This window comes from Perissodus microlepis, chromosome 4, assembly GCF_051167445.1.
Source record: "Perissodus microlepis isolate ML-2025 ecotype Zambia chromosome 4, ASM5116744v1, whole genome shotgun sequence".
Lineage (NCBI taxonomy): Eukaryota > Metazoa > Chordata > Actinopteri > Cichliformes > Cichlidae > Perissodus > Perissodus microlepis.
The window spans coordinates 28,644,161-28,662,544 of record NC_140464.1 but is presented as its reverse complement, the minus strand read 5'-3'; positions in this window follow the sequence as shown (position 1 = coordinate 28,662,544).

Below are 18,384 nucleotides of genomic sequence, written 5' to 3'. Positions count from 1 at the left end.
AGACTAAGATTTACCATCTTAAATTGCATATAAAGGCACACACTGCTTTTAAAGGTTCTCTGTATTAGTAAAATACTTTAATTGTTTATACAACTTTGCCCTCTCTAGGATGAGTACAAGCAGTGAGACAGAAGATATTTGAGGTCACAAAAATAAGGTGTTTGACACTAAACAATGATTTAGTGTATGGAGAAAAAGATTATATTATTTTGAGGGTGAAAGCCCTATATTTTCAAAGGTAAGCATGAAATATTGTGTTTTTGTCCTTGTAATAACAAAAAATGTAGTAATACATTTAAAATCCATCCATCCAAATGTGAACCTGAATGCTGATATTTAATACTGACCTGTCAGCCTGCTTTCCTTTAGCCTGCAACTTTCTGCTCCTTGTTTTCATTGAACAGTTAAGGAGTTGTTTAAGCTATGATTTTGCTTTGTTTTTCTCAATCATTTGGGAGTCTAGGGTAAAAGTATGCCTTTATTTTAGTAGTTATCAGGGTTTTCTTTTCATTTTTTGTGTTGCCAAGTGTATTTCATTTATTGAGCACCTTTCAGGGTTCCCAAGATGCCTTTACACATCATGCTAAAATAATTCTAAACACATGAAAAGCATGATGATGTGAGAGTGATGCATCTTCACACACCCACTAAGCATACCCTGAATTACTGCTTGTCTCAGTTGGAGGCCATTTCTGGTAATTAAAGCTCAAATTTTTTTCCCAGAATCTGCAGATCTTATTTTGTGTCAAGCTCGAGCAGGGATTATGTGTTCTAATTCTGATGACGCTTAATTCCAGTGTTTAAATAATACAATGTTCAGCCTGGTTGAGGCGTTACAATTTGCTGAGAAAAAAATGCCAAAACTTGAATGGAATATGCTTGAATCAAAGCTGTGTATCTTGGATGATGTGTTCATAAAAAATATTTAAAAGATGCTGCAATAAAAACTTGAATTCAGAGCATATAACTTTCTTACTGCTTGAACGAACTGGATTATTTATTTATTTATTTATTTATTTATTTATTTATTCCTATTATTAATAGCAATGCTATTGATCTGCACAAATTCAAATGCAAAGTGCAGAATATCCAAGCGAGTTGATGGGAGATGCCAGACTGATGTTACTACTACTACTAAAGTTAGGTTGCTAGGATACAATGACAGACTGGAATGAGAGGAAGGAGTGCTGGGTGCTAGTGCGTGTTGGGGGCTGGGGACTGGGGGTATGAGACTGAATCAGATGGTACTTCCACTGAATTCTTATTACAAATCAAGGACAGACAAAAGGAGGTAGGTAATATTTAAAAAATGAGGCTGAAAGCAACAGAGGGACTGATAGAAAGGAAGAGGGTGGAAGCTTGTGAAGGTTTCTCCTGACAGTGGAAAGGGGAGTATAGGTGAGAAAAGAAGGAGGCAGAGGAGAGAAAATGTGTGCATGTGTGTGAATCTGAAGGTGTGTGGGAAAACTCCAGGGAATGAAGAAGGAAGAGAAATGTAGGCGGAGAAGAAATGTGAAATCAAGATGCAACTGTGTATAAGAGAGAGTGGGATACAATACGTGGTTAAGAGTATATTACACCCAATCACCGATGTGATTGATGAGTACGTCCTATCAAAAGGCATCCCATGCAGCCACGAGAGCTTTCAAGAGCAAGTAGTTTGAAATTAGATGACTCAGCAAATCCACAGACTATATTGGATTGCTACAGTTTTGAATCCTTAATGTCAGGGGTTTTCCCCTAACAATATCAGTTTATATCTTTTTGCAGGGACTTGGCTATAACGACTGATATTGATATAATATCAGCATATGTACAACTAGCAGCCATTTAGCTGAGATTAGCTATTTCTCTCTTGATTTGGTCTAACTCTTCTTTACTTGAGGATAAAAAAATATATATCCTTTTTATTTAATACAATTTCATCTTCATGCTACTTTATGGGCTTTGTGGTCAGAGATATTAATAAATAAACAGCTAAATTTTTTAACGCCTAATCTTCATTAAAGAAGGTTGTAGATACAAAGGCAAACAATTAGGTTTTCATTAAAGCCTAAACACATTTACAAGAAAGCACAGGACACTGCATGTCTTCCATGGTCACACTGGATTTAAAAAAAATTAATATCTGAATTAAGTGTTGCAGTGACTGTTGCCAGCAACCTCTATATTCAGGAGACCTTAAAGCCAACAAGTAGTCCCATCGTGTCTTTGGTGTTGTGCAGTTCCATATTTTAGGAGATGCCTTTAGTTCTGAAGCCTACAATAGTTACAATGTAGCCCTTAATAGATATAAATCAACCTTTATTTCCCATAAAGAAAGGATTTCTACTTTTAATTCCTGCTGTGGCAAGAGATGTTGATATTGGACATAAATCATCCAGGTGTGTTTTCAACACTGGGTCACACTGAAGAACTTTTGCTCAGTGCATTTACCCCTGTTATTCAAAACCAAAAACCTTCAGGGGTTAGTAAGCTCCAAACAAAATGCGGGGTTGTCAGAGACCCTTTTTGCCCACTGTCAGCTTCCAACCACAGTGTGACACACTTGCCGCACTTCTCACACAGACTGGCCAGATACACAAAGGGAAAAGTGGAGAGCTTCTTGTTTTGTTTTGTTTTGTTTTTACAGATTTTTTTTTTCATGATTACTTCCTTAGTTTTTCCCACATACAATCAGTTTAACACCATGGATACCTTCAAGGAGAGTCTATACAGAGTATAGTACAGAGAGTCTATTATCCCCACTTGTGGGATTCATTATGCTGAGACTACAAAGGCATGAAAAACCCTCTGGACCCTTGGGGAGAGATCACAGAGGCAGTGTGATGCAGCCTAGAGGAGGCTACAGTGGTTGGGTCATTTGGGACATTTGGGCGTTATGCAATGACACAGACATGCTGCTTTGTTTTAAGAACCCCCTAGCTTACTATACCTACATTTACATCAATGTCCAGTACAGAATTTTGATGACTGAAGCAAACAGGAATGTCTACAATCATCCCACAAGACCTGGATATAAAGAAAAGTATCCTGAAAATTGAAGAGCAAGGCATTTATTGTGTTTGGCAAATAAATGATATACTGTATATAAAACAGGTCAGTTTGCTTTGAGCTGATAGGAAGACAACCGTAACTTTAAAAAAACACTCCTTATAACCAAGATATGGTGAGGAGAATCTCACACAACACATCAATCCCGGAAGCAGATAAACTACCACAGCAGAAGACTGCACCAAGTTCCACTGCTGTCATTTAGCAACAAAAAAATAAGATTTCCGATTAACCTATCACCGCTAACTGCATGTGTTTGGACTGTGGGAGGGAACCCGGAGAGAGTTCACACGAACACGGGGAGAACATGCAAACTCCACACAGAAAGACCCGGGTCTGATGGTAGAATTGAGCTCAGGACCTTCTTGCTGTGAGGCAACAGTGCTAACCACCGTGTCATATAATCATCTCTGTATGTATGTAGCAGGGCAGTGCTAAAAGAAAAACAAAAACAGGTACTAAAACAGCAGTTGCTTTTTTTTATTATGATTTTATTATGATTAAAAAAAGACCAGCAACTGTCTTTGAGGGCAGCTTACCTGTGACTGCCACTGGCGAGCCTGATGCGGGTGTTTGAATAACTCCTGCAGTCTCCAACAAAAAGACTGATTAATGATTGTTTTACATGTGTCACCATTTCAGTGCTGCATCTCTAAAACCACTTTTCCTCATGATTTAGGAGCAAGGAGGCAGACATGATAACTTTACAGTTACTTCAATGCAGAGCTGACTAACATTACAGAAATCTATTATGTTGCATCATTAGCAGTAAGAATAAAATGTTTGAGTTTAGCTTGTACAAGTTAGTGAAAACTAAACAGCTGTGCAGCCTACTGTACATTTACCTCTAAGTGCACTGTCATTATCTTCTTACAGTAGTAGCTGTAGTGTCTCCTCCACTATGTAACCAGCAGGAATCCTTATTTTCAGATAAGGATTTAACTGAGTAGTTTATTTGGCATTATTGGCCTCACCATGGGTTTTGTGGATCTCTCCATAAGTTTATGTCATAACCTGGCTACACCCTATAGCATCCACCGTTTCCTTAATATGACAATATAAGATCTCCATTAAAGAAATAAATGTGTAAATCTGCACCAGACCAAAGGTACAGAAGATTATATCAGGCTATCTGCGTATTTTTAGCTCTGCTGTTGGAGATCTGAGCTGATATCTACATTACTGCACAGTATTTTGTCAAAAAGAAACAAAACTGAAAGAGATACACTGGTTTGCCAGAAAGAGAGTGTGATAAATAGACCCAAGACAGAGCAGAGAGCGAGTGAATTAAGCAAAGTAGCAGCATGCCTCTAACCTGAGGGCAGAGCAGAGTGCGATATTCCCATGGCTACTATTGTGATAGACACTGAAACCAAACCAGACAGGGGGCTGCTTAACACTCAGCATCAGACCCTCTTTAATCTGACAAAATACAGCCTAGCCAAGAGCTCGATGGATGGATAAGAGTGCACACACATACACGCACAGACGCACAAAAATCAGGATGGCACATGTTCGTACACACACTCGCAGACTCCTCTTCACAGATACAGCTCTGAATCCAAAATGAGGATAAATATTTGATAAGGAATGCCTTGTGAGCTGAATTTGCAGACAAATCACGTTGCTTTCTGTGTCCATGGAAAGAAAAAAGAAGCTCCATACTCTTTAAGAGAGGATCTAGGTCAAATACACTGTAGCTTCTCTAGGCCTCTCTGTCTGGTTCCAGACCTTCATGCTGAGACTACTCGATCATTCAGCAAAAACACCTTTCATTCTTTTTTAGAAGCAGGGGCACCAATATTCTTTGACACTGCATGTCAAAAGTTGTTCTTTATTAGTTTATATATTACACTTGCTGCATACATGAATATTTGATTTGCGGCGGAAATGTTATTTGATTTAGTATTGCTAGTTCCAAAAGGGAAGCGAAGAGAAACAGATCTGAAAAAAAAAATCACAATGTAGCAGCAGAGAAATTCCAACTTCAAGTTCCAAAAATGCTGGATGTAACATTTCTGTAGTAAATTCTTGTTACTGCTAGACTCATTATACTGTCTTTGTAAAGGGGTGACTACCAGTTTCAACTAAAGTCTTTCTTTAAGACTTTTATAGAATGGGAAAGATGAGTTATGTGGGAATGGAATCTGTTACACCACAGGATGCAGAACCTTCTTCGTTACAATTAAACAGTCTTAAAACTATTCATAACTTTATAGTAATCATAGCCATGCCTCATCAAGTGACCTTCCACTAAAATATTTAGCCACCTTACCTGTTATCTTGCTAGCAATGGTAAAGTTATGAAGAATCTGAGATGTTCTGAAGCTTATCAATAATGTCTGGACGCATGCTCGGTCATCCATGTTCTCATCCATCAATTCTAAGCCTTATTATCTAAGCCTGGGACGTTCTGTTTGGACTCCCTCGGCCCAGAAAATATCACCCTGACTTAGCCAGTTATGATGTGTAAGCATGTTTGCAAAAATCCCTTCTGCGCTCTACATGTCAATCACAATAATTCAATTCAGTCATAGCGCTGAATCAAAGCTTTTGACCCTTATTACATTGCGATTTCCTCCTAACAAAGGAAATCCCAAGAAGTAGATTCTGTTCATCTGGACGTATCGTTTTCAGTGGAAGAAATGTTTCATCACTCATCCTTCTTCAGTCTTATTATATCAATAATGGTTATAAAGTTGATTATAGTTTATTAAAAAGGATTAAACACAACTCACATATTTTCAGTGAGAGCCTCATAATACCATAGCACCGCAGCACTTGCTAATACTAAGCTAATGTTGCAGCAGAGGTAAATGACGTAATGTTCCCTAAATATGAAGTTATGTCCAGCAGTGGGATGACTTATCATGTCTTGAATGTCATTTATGCAGTAAAATGCTTTGACCGATCCAACACATCATTTCATTATATAGGTCACAGATGTTTACATGTAGGGTAGCCTACCTAAGGAGGACCATAAATCTGCCATTACAAAGTGTCACAGTGCTGGTACCGACCCTTATAGGTTATTTTTTTTAGCTGCATTGAGCCTCAAATCTATCCTTGCCAACAAAAGCATTTATCAGTCACTTGTAAAGCACAGTTCAAATGTACTACATAGATTAAGTTTGACTGATTTGTTACAAGTAGATCAATGAAACTCCAACACTGAATGCAAATAGAACAAAAGGCTTTATGTTCTCATCATAATTTTCAGAAATCACAAAGCTTCTCTCAAGCAAAAGGGCACTTAAAAAAACAGTTTTCCCAGAGTGAGCAGTGCCTGTGAATATTAAAATAAGCTTTAGCTACAAAATCAAATTGGATCTACAAATTTCATTTTGACTTTTCATCAAGACTACAGACTGGAAAAGGGATAACACCAGCCGCAATCAGTTCTAACAACACACCTTTCGTTGAACATCACTGTTGTGATGCCATTATGTTATAAACTCTCTCCAGACATACAAATAATTGCCATAGTATTATCATGCAGGTGTCTTCAAGACCATGTTTTGCTGTAATAATATATAAATACACAAAAAAACTTACAAGGCAAAAACAATACAAGTCCAGCTGTTAAGACTATAATCACAAGGAAACAAAACTGAATGGTGAAATGTCTCAACTTAACCCTTCAGAAAAGGTCATTTCCAATATGCTTCATAACCTCTTAACCACAAACACTAAAGTGGAAAGACAGATGTTCTATTAAATTCTGAAAAAGAAAAAAAAGTGGCCCTAATCCTTTCTGTAGCAATGGCATCACTTATATCCAGACAAAATATTACAGCAGCTGGATGAGATGAGACAAATGTATTAGAATTCATTTTTTTTCCCTTTGTTTGTTTTATAACAATTATTCATAGATATTGTTTATTTGGTTCTGACTGAAAACCTGTAAAAGATGATGGCTGGAGAATGTAACAACGGTGGCTCTTGGAATCTTTCCTTCATGATGTATTCTGATAGGGTGATGGCATGCCATTTGTTACAAAGTATCTTTTGGCGTGAGAGAAAGAAGGTCTGTAAAAGAAACTGGATTGATAGAATTTCAGTTTAGTCATGCTGTGATGTTTCTCCCTCCGTTGGTTTGACTTACTCTGAAAAAGCATCGCTTCTCTGCAACTTTTCTATCCTCATGCCGTTCAAGAATTACAGCAACAATGATGTGCTTGCTACATCATCCCAGCATACACAATCACACAGAGTGAGACCTCTTCACCCAAACATGTAACTGAACTTGGATGCATTCTTTACTTTTACTGGTAGTCACCCCAGCCTGACAACCCATCAACATTACTCAACAGCAGAGCAGGGGCCAATCCAGCTTAAGAAAGCTTCACTGTTGTATATACTTTAACTAAATTCTGTTTCAGTATTGCCATGCCTGTCATGCATTAAGAAATGAAATTACACTAGGAACAAACAAAACATAGAAATAATCAGATTTGTGTATATCACTTGTGTGTTCCACTGTATCATGCTTTATTCTAATGGCGTACCGGTTGTGTTTTATAATACCTCTGAATGTGACTCACACAGAGTCTGAGTACTGGAGCTATCAGTTACATAATGTGGGTTTTCCTCTGGGTTTATATAGGTAGCCTTCCAGAGCAGCAGTTCTCACCTGGTGTAATGGGACATGCTTATGTAACCTAGACAAAACTTGCTCTGGCTTTGATATATAGGAGCAGATGTGGCCTTGAGCTAAGAGCAGCAGTCTTGCAACAAGAAATTTTCTATTGCTTTTTTGTTTTTCATTTTCTTTTATTTTAGAGTTTTGTGCCTTTTATTTCCTAGGCACTCTCAAAGCAATGTTTCTACAGATGAAAGGAGGGTGACGTTTGCACTGCCCTACACACCATGCTAACTTACCTTTAGCTTAATTTTTAAACTGTAGTTCCAAAACAGGAAATTCAGAACCTATCTTCACTTGACATATGTGCTCAAACCAGCAGCAATTATATCATATGTGGAACCCACCATAATTAGTCACTGTCAATAACGAGTCAGCCTACAAGCAGAGTTGCAGCAAATGTTGTGCTTATTGCATCACACCTAAACACAGAACTGACCATCAGTATAATTAGACACAATTTACTAGAGCATATCTAACGACGGTATTTTTATACACTGGATTTATTAGACTAAGGATTAACAATCCATGTATATCATCAAGTGCAAACAAGTTGTTTAGGTGATTTCTTGATGTCTAAATAAATCATCAGCAAAGTATTTAGATGGATGTTTACAAATACACAGATTATGATATGAGCCAGTTGTTTGTGTGTGAATGGAGGATTTAAAACGACTTATTTCATTATGTAATTCTTGTTTAATTGACACAGTAATTATTTGTTAATGTGTAGGAGAGGTTTGAGACAGATTGACATTTACATTAATCAGATTGGCCAGGGTGTACCCTGCCTCTTGCCCTGTGACTAATTTACTATAGATTAGTGAAGATAAGATAACGAATAAATTGTGAGCATCTCTGTATGTGCAATAAAAAAAACTAGTTAAAAAGTTTTGTTAGGGAATGGAGAGAATGACTTGTGTCATTGGTAACTAATAATGACAATGCATATTTTGCTAATGCTGACAAAGATATTTTAAAAATCATTTTTACCATTACCAGTAACTGTTTTAGTAAGTTTAATGTTTCAACACTATGGGAATGCCAGTAATAGTTAGGCTATGAAAGGGACATTCACAGAGCACGTTGTAAAGTGGCTTTAAAACAAAAAACAAACAAAACAAAACAAAAAAACAACAACAAAACAACTGGGGTTTGAGTAATGGCTAGTAGGGTCCCAACAAAGCCAGGGCTTAAGCCCGGGTTGTTCTTTCAGAACCCCGGGGTCTTTTGCAGTGTCATTTGTTTCATAGTTAGATGCCTGAATGACAACTGTATAAAACACAAAACTACACACAATATTCATAGCGCACAGTCATAAATTCCCCCTAATTTTGGTATGATCCAAGCTCAGGCACTAGGCGACTGAGCACAGCACAGCACATGTGAGCGAGGGGGGAGAAAGCAGTGCAAAAAGGCAGACAGAGGTACCAGGTACCAAAGCAAATCATTCGTACTGTACAAATAATGTAAATATGACGGTGCATCACAAAAGATTGATATCAATGTAGCCAGGTGGAAGTTCGATATTATGGGACATGCCACTGGATGGCGCTGTTTCTTTTGGGGTACCCCTGAGAGCGCAAGGGATCATGGGGATCTACAGAGACATTCACGGGTGCTAGCTTGCATTGGTTTGATGTGGGTGTCCAATGCCTTTTTTCGCTGCGTGATCTGTTTTGAATGCAAAGTGTGCAACAGTTAAGGCACCAGGAGTGGCTGCAACCAACTTCGCCGTTCATCTCAGAGGGATCTATATTCCGTTTTCTGCTGAATTAATGCACTGTATGTATTTGAGTTCACACTTGTATTATACTATCTCTGTGGGTAAGAGGAAAGTGTACCTTGTTAACTGTTTAATCTTGGCTCTGTATCTTAGCAGGAGAAGCCACTACAGTTATTTTTGCACTGCTAAGTTTGTTTTATTTATGTATGGGTTTATATCAGACACAAAATGACGCTAGACGTCCTTGAGTTCCAGATGCTGATAAAGTTGGGGAAATAACCTGCAGTAGCAGTGGGTTACCAGTGCACAAAGCTGTTACTGGATAAGAACTGTCTGTAACAATTTTATTTCTTTATTTTTACAACCTTTTTTTTTATTTTCTTCTGAGCGCTTACTTTATCATTCAGATTAAAAGAACCCCAAAGATAATCTGTGTTCTGGGCTGGTTAATTTAGCCAGGCTACACAATTTGGTACCAGGAGTGGGGTATCTGCAAAAGTGGCAGTTCAGCGATTTTGTTTTTTATGGGTTATTTTACGGTGCAAAAAAAAATAACTGTAGTGGTGGTCACCCGCGGCGTGAGGGATTGGAAAGGACCTGACGATTGGGGCCATACCAGAGGTGTGCAGAGGAGCAGTGGCCAGTCTGTCCAGAAGAAGGCGATTTCGATCGAGGGAAGGATTCTTTCCAGAGGAGAAGAGGACATCAGTGGCACCTAGCTGAATAGACTGCTAAGGCAATTTCTGCATCCTGACCAAAGACTAATCTGGACACAGACATTTCATTATGTCAGACACAAACAGTGATGATGACCAGGGTTTGGCGGGGGCCACCGCAAGGGACCCTGTCACTGAGCTTCAGGCAAAATTGTCAGAACTGAGTAACAAACATGACCAGGCTATGGCCAGGATGACTGCTTTGAGTGACGGGGCAAGTAGGTCATATGTATATCTGCCGCGAGAGCGACCTATTCAACCCTTTAGTGGGGATGCAACCGTAGATGGACGTTCTGTAGAGGAGTTTATTGATGAAGTACAGAGGGGTATCAGAACTAGAGGCTTGGGTAATGATGATCAGGTTGACTTCATTTTTTCCCTCCTCAGGGGTTCTGCACTTGAAGAGATCAAGTTATGTACTGGGGGAGAGCAGACTGAACCCGAAGAAATTTTTTGTTTTCTCAGAGAAGCTTATGGTGAGAGGCGCAGTGTAGCACAGTTACTGCAAACCTTTTTTAGCCGTTTCCAGCTAGAAGGTGAAGATTTCTTTGAGTACTCACACGCTCTGTCCCAGATCCTCGGCTTAGCCCTTAAACAAAGGCCTGATGCAGTACGAGACACAAAGATGGCAGTTAGAGACCAGTTTGTGGAGGGAGTAAGAGACTCCACTCTACGAAGGGAGCTTCGCAAGATGGTAAGGGAAAAGCCAGAGTCTACGCTTTTTGATGTACGTCAGGAAGCAATTGCTTGGTCTATGGAAGAAAAACCTAGTGGCACCAGAGTTGCCAAGAGCAGGCCCATATTAAGTGACAGTGCGGTTGCAGGGGATCAGAGTACCCGTGAAGCTCCAGATAGGTCATCTGCAACTCTAGATGAAATCCTTAAGGTGGTTTCTGAGCAGGGCAAGGCTATTGGGGAGTTACTCAGTGTGGTTCGGGAGAGTGTTACATCCGGAGAAAGGGCCCCTAAACGTGGGATTCCCAGATCAAAGTTCCAGTTCACTGATGATGGGAAGCCCATCTGTTTCAAGTGTAAGGGAGTTGGACACATTGCTAGGGAGTGCAAAACCCTTAAGCAAGGAGCTTCTCCAGTTTCTGTTCCTGCACCTGTTCAGGGAAACTAGCTACCTCGGTTGCCAAGAGCCGGGCAATTCGAGGGGAGACTACTGGCTCAAAGACCCTAACTCGTGAGAGATTTTTTGACAGAGCAGTTGGTAAATGTCCTGAAGTTGAAATTGAGGTGGGACAGACACTACATGAACATGAATGAGAACAAAATCTGGTCCAGAAATCCAGGCTAGAACCCTTTTGGATACAGGGAGCCAGGTTAGCACCATCTCAGAGGCATTTTTCCGACAACACCTAATGGGTGAAGATGATGATGTAACCCCTACAGCTAAATGGCTTAAATTGACTGCAGCTAACTCATTGCCAATTCCTTATATAGGTTACATTGAGCTGGATGTGCAGGTCATGGGGTTAACAGTGCAGGAGTGTGGGTTTTTGGTAGTCAGGGACCCCGCCCCAGAACCCGGAGGGCCACAGGACCAAGAGCTAATGTCAGCTAAAGTTAAGGTGCAGGAAAATGATATGGAACAGCAGGTGGAAAAAGGTGCCAGCAGACTAGAGGGATCCCCCCCTGTTCTTGTTGGAATGAACATAATAAAGAGATGTAAGGAGCTAGCCATTGCTAGTTTTGATTCAACTCTCGGAGTTAAATGCTGTTTGGGGAGAAGCTTTTCAGAGGGTGCAAGCCTGCGAAGTATTAGAGAGGTCATCCACCGCCCGGTTAGCTGGTAAAAATACTGTACACGTGCCAGCATCATCCGTGGCCACAGTATTTGCTAGAGGGCTTGGGAAAGTTTCAGATGACCAGACCTTAATGTTACTTGAGCCAACCAACACGCTCGTTCCCAGCGGTTTGGTTGTTGTTCCTACTCTTGTTGAAACTGACAGGCACGTGTTTCCAGTTCAAGTTGTGAACTTCTTGCAGGAAGATGTGTGGTTGGCTCCCCGGACCAGACTTGGTGTGCTCACTGTAGTGGAGTGTGTTGAAAATGCAGCTGAGGTGCAGTTTAATCGTATTTCTGCTGACCACGAGGAAGTGTCACTGAATAAGAAAGGGGCTAAAGAATCTGATGGTGAACTGAAATTGCTGATAGAGCAGCTGAGTATTAGTGGCTCCCAAGAGGAACAGACCAAATTAGCTGCACTTTTGGCTCAGTATGCAGATGTTTTTGCTTTCAAAGATGAAGATCTAGGTTATACAGAGAAGATCAGTCATGAGATACACCTAGTCGATGATGTCCCTGTCACCCAGGCCTACCGACGGATACCTCCAACACAGTACAAAGAGGTGCGAGAACACATAACCCAGCTTCTGAAAAAGGGTGTGATCAAAGAAAGCACTAGTGCCTATGCATCGCCCATTGTGCTGGTGAGGAAGACAGACAACAGCTTGAGGTTATGTGTCGATTACAGGCGGCTAAATGCCAAGACCAGACGTGATGCCTTTCCTTTGCCCCGTATAGATGAATCCTTTGATGCATTACATGGTGCAAGGTTTTTCTCGACTATCGACCTGGCAAGTGGCTATCATCAAGTGGCAGTTCACGAAAGGGACAGGCACAAGACTGCTTTTACAACCCCATTTGGGTTGTTTGAATATACCAGATTGCCCTTTGGTGTGTGTAATGGTCCAGCCACTTTCCAAAGACTCATGCAGGCCACTATGAGTGACTTAATCCTTCAGATTATGCTCGTGTACCTAGATGACATATTAGTCTACTCATCAACTTTTGAAGACCATTTGGCACGTCTTCAGACAGTGTTGCAGAGACTCAGGGAAACTGGGCTGAAGGTTAAGGTGGAGAAATGTCATTTTCTCCAATCTAGTGTACGCTTTTTGGGTCACCAGATCTCAGCTGAAGGGATAGGTATGGACCCAGACAAGATAGCTGCAGTGAGGCAGTGGCCAGTACCCACCACAGTTAAAGAGCTGAGATCCTTCCTGGGTTTTTGCAGTTATTACAGGAGATTTCTCCATGGATTTTCGCAGCTGGCAGGTCCTTTGCATGATCTGATTAATGCATGGGGCAAGGAGGACAGTCCAGCTAAATATAAAAACTTGCTTGAAAGTGTGTGGACGCCATCTTGTCAAGAGTCATTTGAACAGCTGAAAGAGAAGATCACAAGTGCCCCCCTACTTGCTTATGCTGATTTCTCACTGCCATTTGTTGTTGAGACAGATGCCAGCAGTTTAGGACTGGGAGCAGTTCTTTATCAGGTGCAGGGTGGCAGGAAACGTGTTATAGCATATGCCAGCCGAAGGTTGAGAAATGCAGAGAGAAATGACAGAAATGATAGCAGCATGAAATTAGAGCTCCTCGCCCTTAAATGGGCTGTGTCTGAGAAGTTTAGGGGGTATCTCTTAGGCTCCAAATTCACAGTTGTGACAGAAAACAACCCCCTCTGCCACCTGAACTCAGCAAAGCTGGGAGCCATCGAACAGCGCTGGGTTGCCCAGTTAGCGCCATTTGACTTTGAGGTGCAGTATCGTCCTGGTCGGTGTAACACAGCAGCTGATACCCTCTCTAGACAGCCATTAGCAGGGGAGCCCCAGCCTGCAGGAGATGAGGAGGAGTTTGATGGATGCATATCCATCTGTAACCTAGTCAGCAGAGGGACAACGCTAGGCCTGGACTTAGTAAGTGCAGGTGTAAAATGTTGTCAGGTGAGGCAGGCCCGGGTCACAGCAGTTGAGCAAGACACCCATTTTACTGATTCCCAAGGGAATACACCCACTCTGCCATGGTATTCTAAGGAAGAGTTGCGACAGTTTCAGAGCTCTGACCCTACTATCAAGTCCTTTAGGCAGTTTTGGGACAAAAAGAAGAAACCCACACACCAGCAGAGGAAAGGTTTGACTAAGTCTGTGATTTCTCTGCTCCGGCAGTGGTCACGTATCATAGAGTTTGAGGGATTGTTGTATCGGGTCATTGAGGATGGACATTTGGGGAGGTGTCAGCAGCTCCTTTTGCCAGCTTGTTTAAAGGAAGCTGTACTGGGGAGTGTGCATGATCAGATGGGGCATCAGGGGGTGGAGCGGACCCAGAATCTGTTAAGACAGAGATATTTTTGGGTTGGTATGTATGAAGAAGTGGACCAGTGGATTAAGAAATGCTACAGATGTGTGCTTACTAAGTTGCCACAGCCCAAGATTCATGCCCCTGTCAAGCCCTTTCTGGCCACTAGACCTCTTGAAGTGGTTGCAGTAGATTTTAGCGTGTTGGAGCCAGCCTCAGATGGACGGGAAAATGTGTTGGTGGTTACAGATGTTTTCACCAAGTTCACACAAGCTTTCCCCACACGCGACCAGAAAGCTGATACAACTGCTAAGATTTTGCTCAGAGAGTGGTTCATGAGGTATGGTGTACCAGAGAGGTTACATTCTGATCAGGGCAGAAATTTTGAAAGTGATGTGATTCAGGAACTGTGCAAGTTATATGGGGTTAAAAAAAGCCGTACTACACCACATCATCCCCAAGGTAATGCACAATGTGAACGTTTCAATAGGACACTTCATGACCTATTGCGTACCCTCCCACCGGACAAGAAACGCCGTTGGCCTGAGTATTTGCCAGAGTTGGTCTATGCATATAATGTGACTCCCAATGCCACCACAGGTCACTCGCCGTATTACCTCATGTTTGGAGTGTACCCCCACCTTCCTGTAGATGCTTTACTAGGGCAGGAGCAGGTGCTTGATAAGAGACATGACTGGCTGGTTGTGCATCAGCAGCGCTTAAATGAAGCACATAACAGAGCAAGGCAGTACACGGAGCAGAAAGCAGCAGAAAGGCTTGAGCTGGACAAAACCCGGGTCTATTGCCCCCCTGTTGAAGTAGGTCAGTTAGTTTATCTGCGACACTGGCCCCAAGGCAGGAACAAAATTCAAGACGCCTGGAGCCCTGTGGTTTATAGGGTTGTCGAAGTCCAGGGCAGCACACATGCGGTGGAGCCTGTGGAGGGTGGGCCAGTAAAACGGGTTCACAGAGCTAACCTTAGACCTTGTATTGGCCCAATTCCTGCACCCAGGAAAAAGAAAAATAATGAATCCCCTGTGGTAGTGGGTCCTATGACAGAAGAGAAAACAGGCTGTTCAGATTCAGATCCTGAGTATGTGTTGTTCAGAGAAACCTCATACCCAATTGCAGAGCAGGGGTCTGATGAAGACAGGGAAGCAGTTCAAAGCAGTGGCGTTTCAGAGTCTGTAAACACTGATGATGCTCGTGTTACTGCACCGTCTGCCTCTGAGCAGGTGTCCACACCAGAGACAGTTGCTACTGAAACCAACAGGGATATTGGGGTCATTACACCAACACCAGTGCCCCGTCGGAGTAAAAGAGCTAATGCTGGAGTGCATTCAAACCCTTACCATGTCCCTGTATCAGCATGTCATGCCATCACCTTGAGCCCTGAGGTACTGTCTCAGTTGTTGACTAATATGGGTACTGCCCTCTTTAAAGAAGCAGTGCATGAGTTGAAATATACCAATTGAGTCACCTGGGACGTTGACTCTTAAGCAGGGGAGACTGTAGCCAGGTGGAAGTTCGATATTATGGGACATGCCACTGGATGGCGCTGTTTCTTTTGGGGTACCCCTGAGAGCGCAAGGGATCATGGGGATCTACAGAGACATTCACGGGTGCTAGCTTGCATTGGTTTGATGTGGGTGTCCAATGCCTTTTTTCGCTGCGTGATCTGTTTTGAATGCAAAGTGTGCAACAGTTAAGGCACCAGGAGTGGCTGCAACCAACTTCGCCGTTCATCTCAGAGGGATCTATATTCCGTTTTCTGCTGAATTAATGCACTGTATGTATTTGAGTTCACACTTGTATTATACTATCTCTGTGGGTAAGAGGAAAGTGTACCTTGTTAACTGTTTAATCTTGGCTCTGTATCTTAGCAGGAGAAGCCACTACAGTTATTTTTGCACTGCTAAGTTTGTTTTATTTATGTATGGGTTTATATCAGACACAAAATGACGCTAGACGTCCTTGAGTTCCAGATGCTGATAAAGTTGGGGAAATAACCTGCAGTAGCAGTGGGTTACCAGTGCACAAAGCTGTTACTGGATAAGAACTGTCTGTAACAATTTTATTTCTTTATTTTTACAACCTTTTTTTTATTTTCTTCTGAGCGCTTACTTTATCATTCAGATTAAAAGAACCCCAAAGATAATCTGTGTTCTGGGCTGGTTAATTTAGCCAGGCTACATCAAACTGATCACTTGACTCATATTACGTTACTTGCTCTTCGAGTGAATCAACAAATGGCGAAATGAAAAGCCGATCAACAACAATGCTGTTTCTTTAGAGAGTCTTAGCTTACATGTGTTTATTTCATATTTTCAGTTGTTTCCCTCCACAGCTAAACAAACTCTATAAACCAGTTTCGGTTATGTACTGATGAACACAACAATGGACATAAGGAGCTTCTTTCAAAGAAAAAACTCAGGTAGATGTTATTTTATATATTATGCTTTGTATGTTGTTCAGTATATTTCTATGCAAAACGAGGAATTTCAATACACAGCAGTATATTCACAGTTGAAACCAGATATTTACATACACTTTAGGGAAAAAAACAATAACTTTTTTTTTACTGTTAAACATGAATTTAGAGTAAACTTTTTTGTTTTAGATAAATAAATATTGAAATATCTTTTGAATTAATTAAAGGTCAGAATAAAGAGAGACAGAGCTGTCTATGTTTTGTCACTTTCATCAAATTTAGGAGTACATATACACTAAGTTTATTGTTAATTAATAAGAAAACTCCAGGCGATTCCATTCTGAGCTTAAGAAGCTTCTGATAGGTTAGTAGAGTCCATGTGAGTAAAGTGGTGGCACACCTGTGGATGCATACAAGAGAGAGACATCAACCAAAACACCAGGAAAAGAATTGTGGAGCTCCATAAGTATGGCTCAATTTTGAATACAATTTGGTGCCATTTGCAATTAAGAAATACAGACAGTTTCTCTCTTTAGTCTTAAATTTAACAAATATGTTTTTATATTTATCAATCTAAAAAAAAATAAACATTTAGTCTGATTTGATGTTACAATTTAAAAAAGTGTTTGTTTTTACCTGAAGAGTATGTAAATATCTGGTTTCAACTGTATATTTGATGATGTTGGTGTTTGGCTTGATTGTCAGCACAAAGAGAGAGAGAGGAACAGAGAGAGAGAGAGGAACAGAGAGAGAGAGAGGAACAGAGAGAGGAGCAGAGAGAGAGGAGAATGAGGACAGAACAAAGATGGAACAAGAGCAGGTGAGACAGACATGTTAGTCAAATGATGATTTTTAGTGCTACTATCATCTAGTTTTGATTCTGGTTCTGTCTTGATTAAGTCCTCAGTAGTCCTGATTTTGAACTGTTGTAGTCCTGTTTTAATTCCGTATCAGTTCTGGGTCTGGTTGAATTGGGGTTTAGTTCTCGTGTCTTGATACAGCCCTGATTTTGTTCTGCCTTGCTGCTTAATTAAAAAACTATTTTAAGGTGTCCTGCATATGTGATTTTTTTTTTCTTATATGAAGTCATTCTTTTTTGAACAAAACTCAAAACACCCCCCCCCCCTCCAAATCCCACATACATACTACCCTTATATCAACCAAAATTCCAGAAAAAACACAAATTATGAATTTATTTGTGTGTAATGTAATGAGATTAGCATTTGATTCCCAGGTAAAACATAAATTAGAGGTGCTGCAGTCAGCTGGGTACGAGTCTGGCCTGTAGCCCTTTACTGCATGTCTTCCCCACTCTTTATCCCCAATTTCTTAGCACTTAGCACTTGATGAAGACATGCAGACCTTTCTTGTAGCAGTTCTTCAGGTCTGCACACATCTCAAGAGTGATTTTGGGTCACTCATCTTTACAGAAAGTTTTGGCTCCCTCCATGGACTTTCTATAGCTTCGGGGTCTGGAAACTGCCCAGGCCACTCCATAATATTAATGTGCTTCTTTTTTAGTCGCTACTTTGTTACCTTCACAGTATATTTTAAGTCACTGGCATCCTGGAAGACCCACTCACAACCACCTGGCTTGGGTTGACATTCTTCGTTTTATTCCTTTAAATATCCACTTCATGACCCTGATCAGGAATGACTGCCATGTTGAAAGCCAATAGTCATTCATTCTCAATGCTCTGAAAAACATACGACAAACTTTTAAACTGGGAG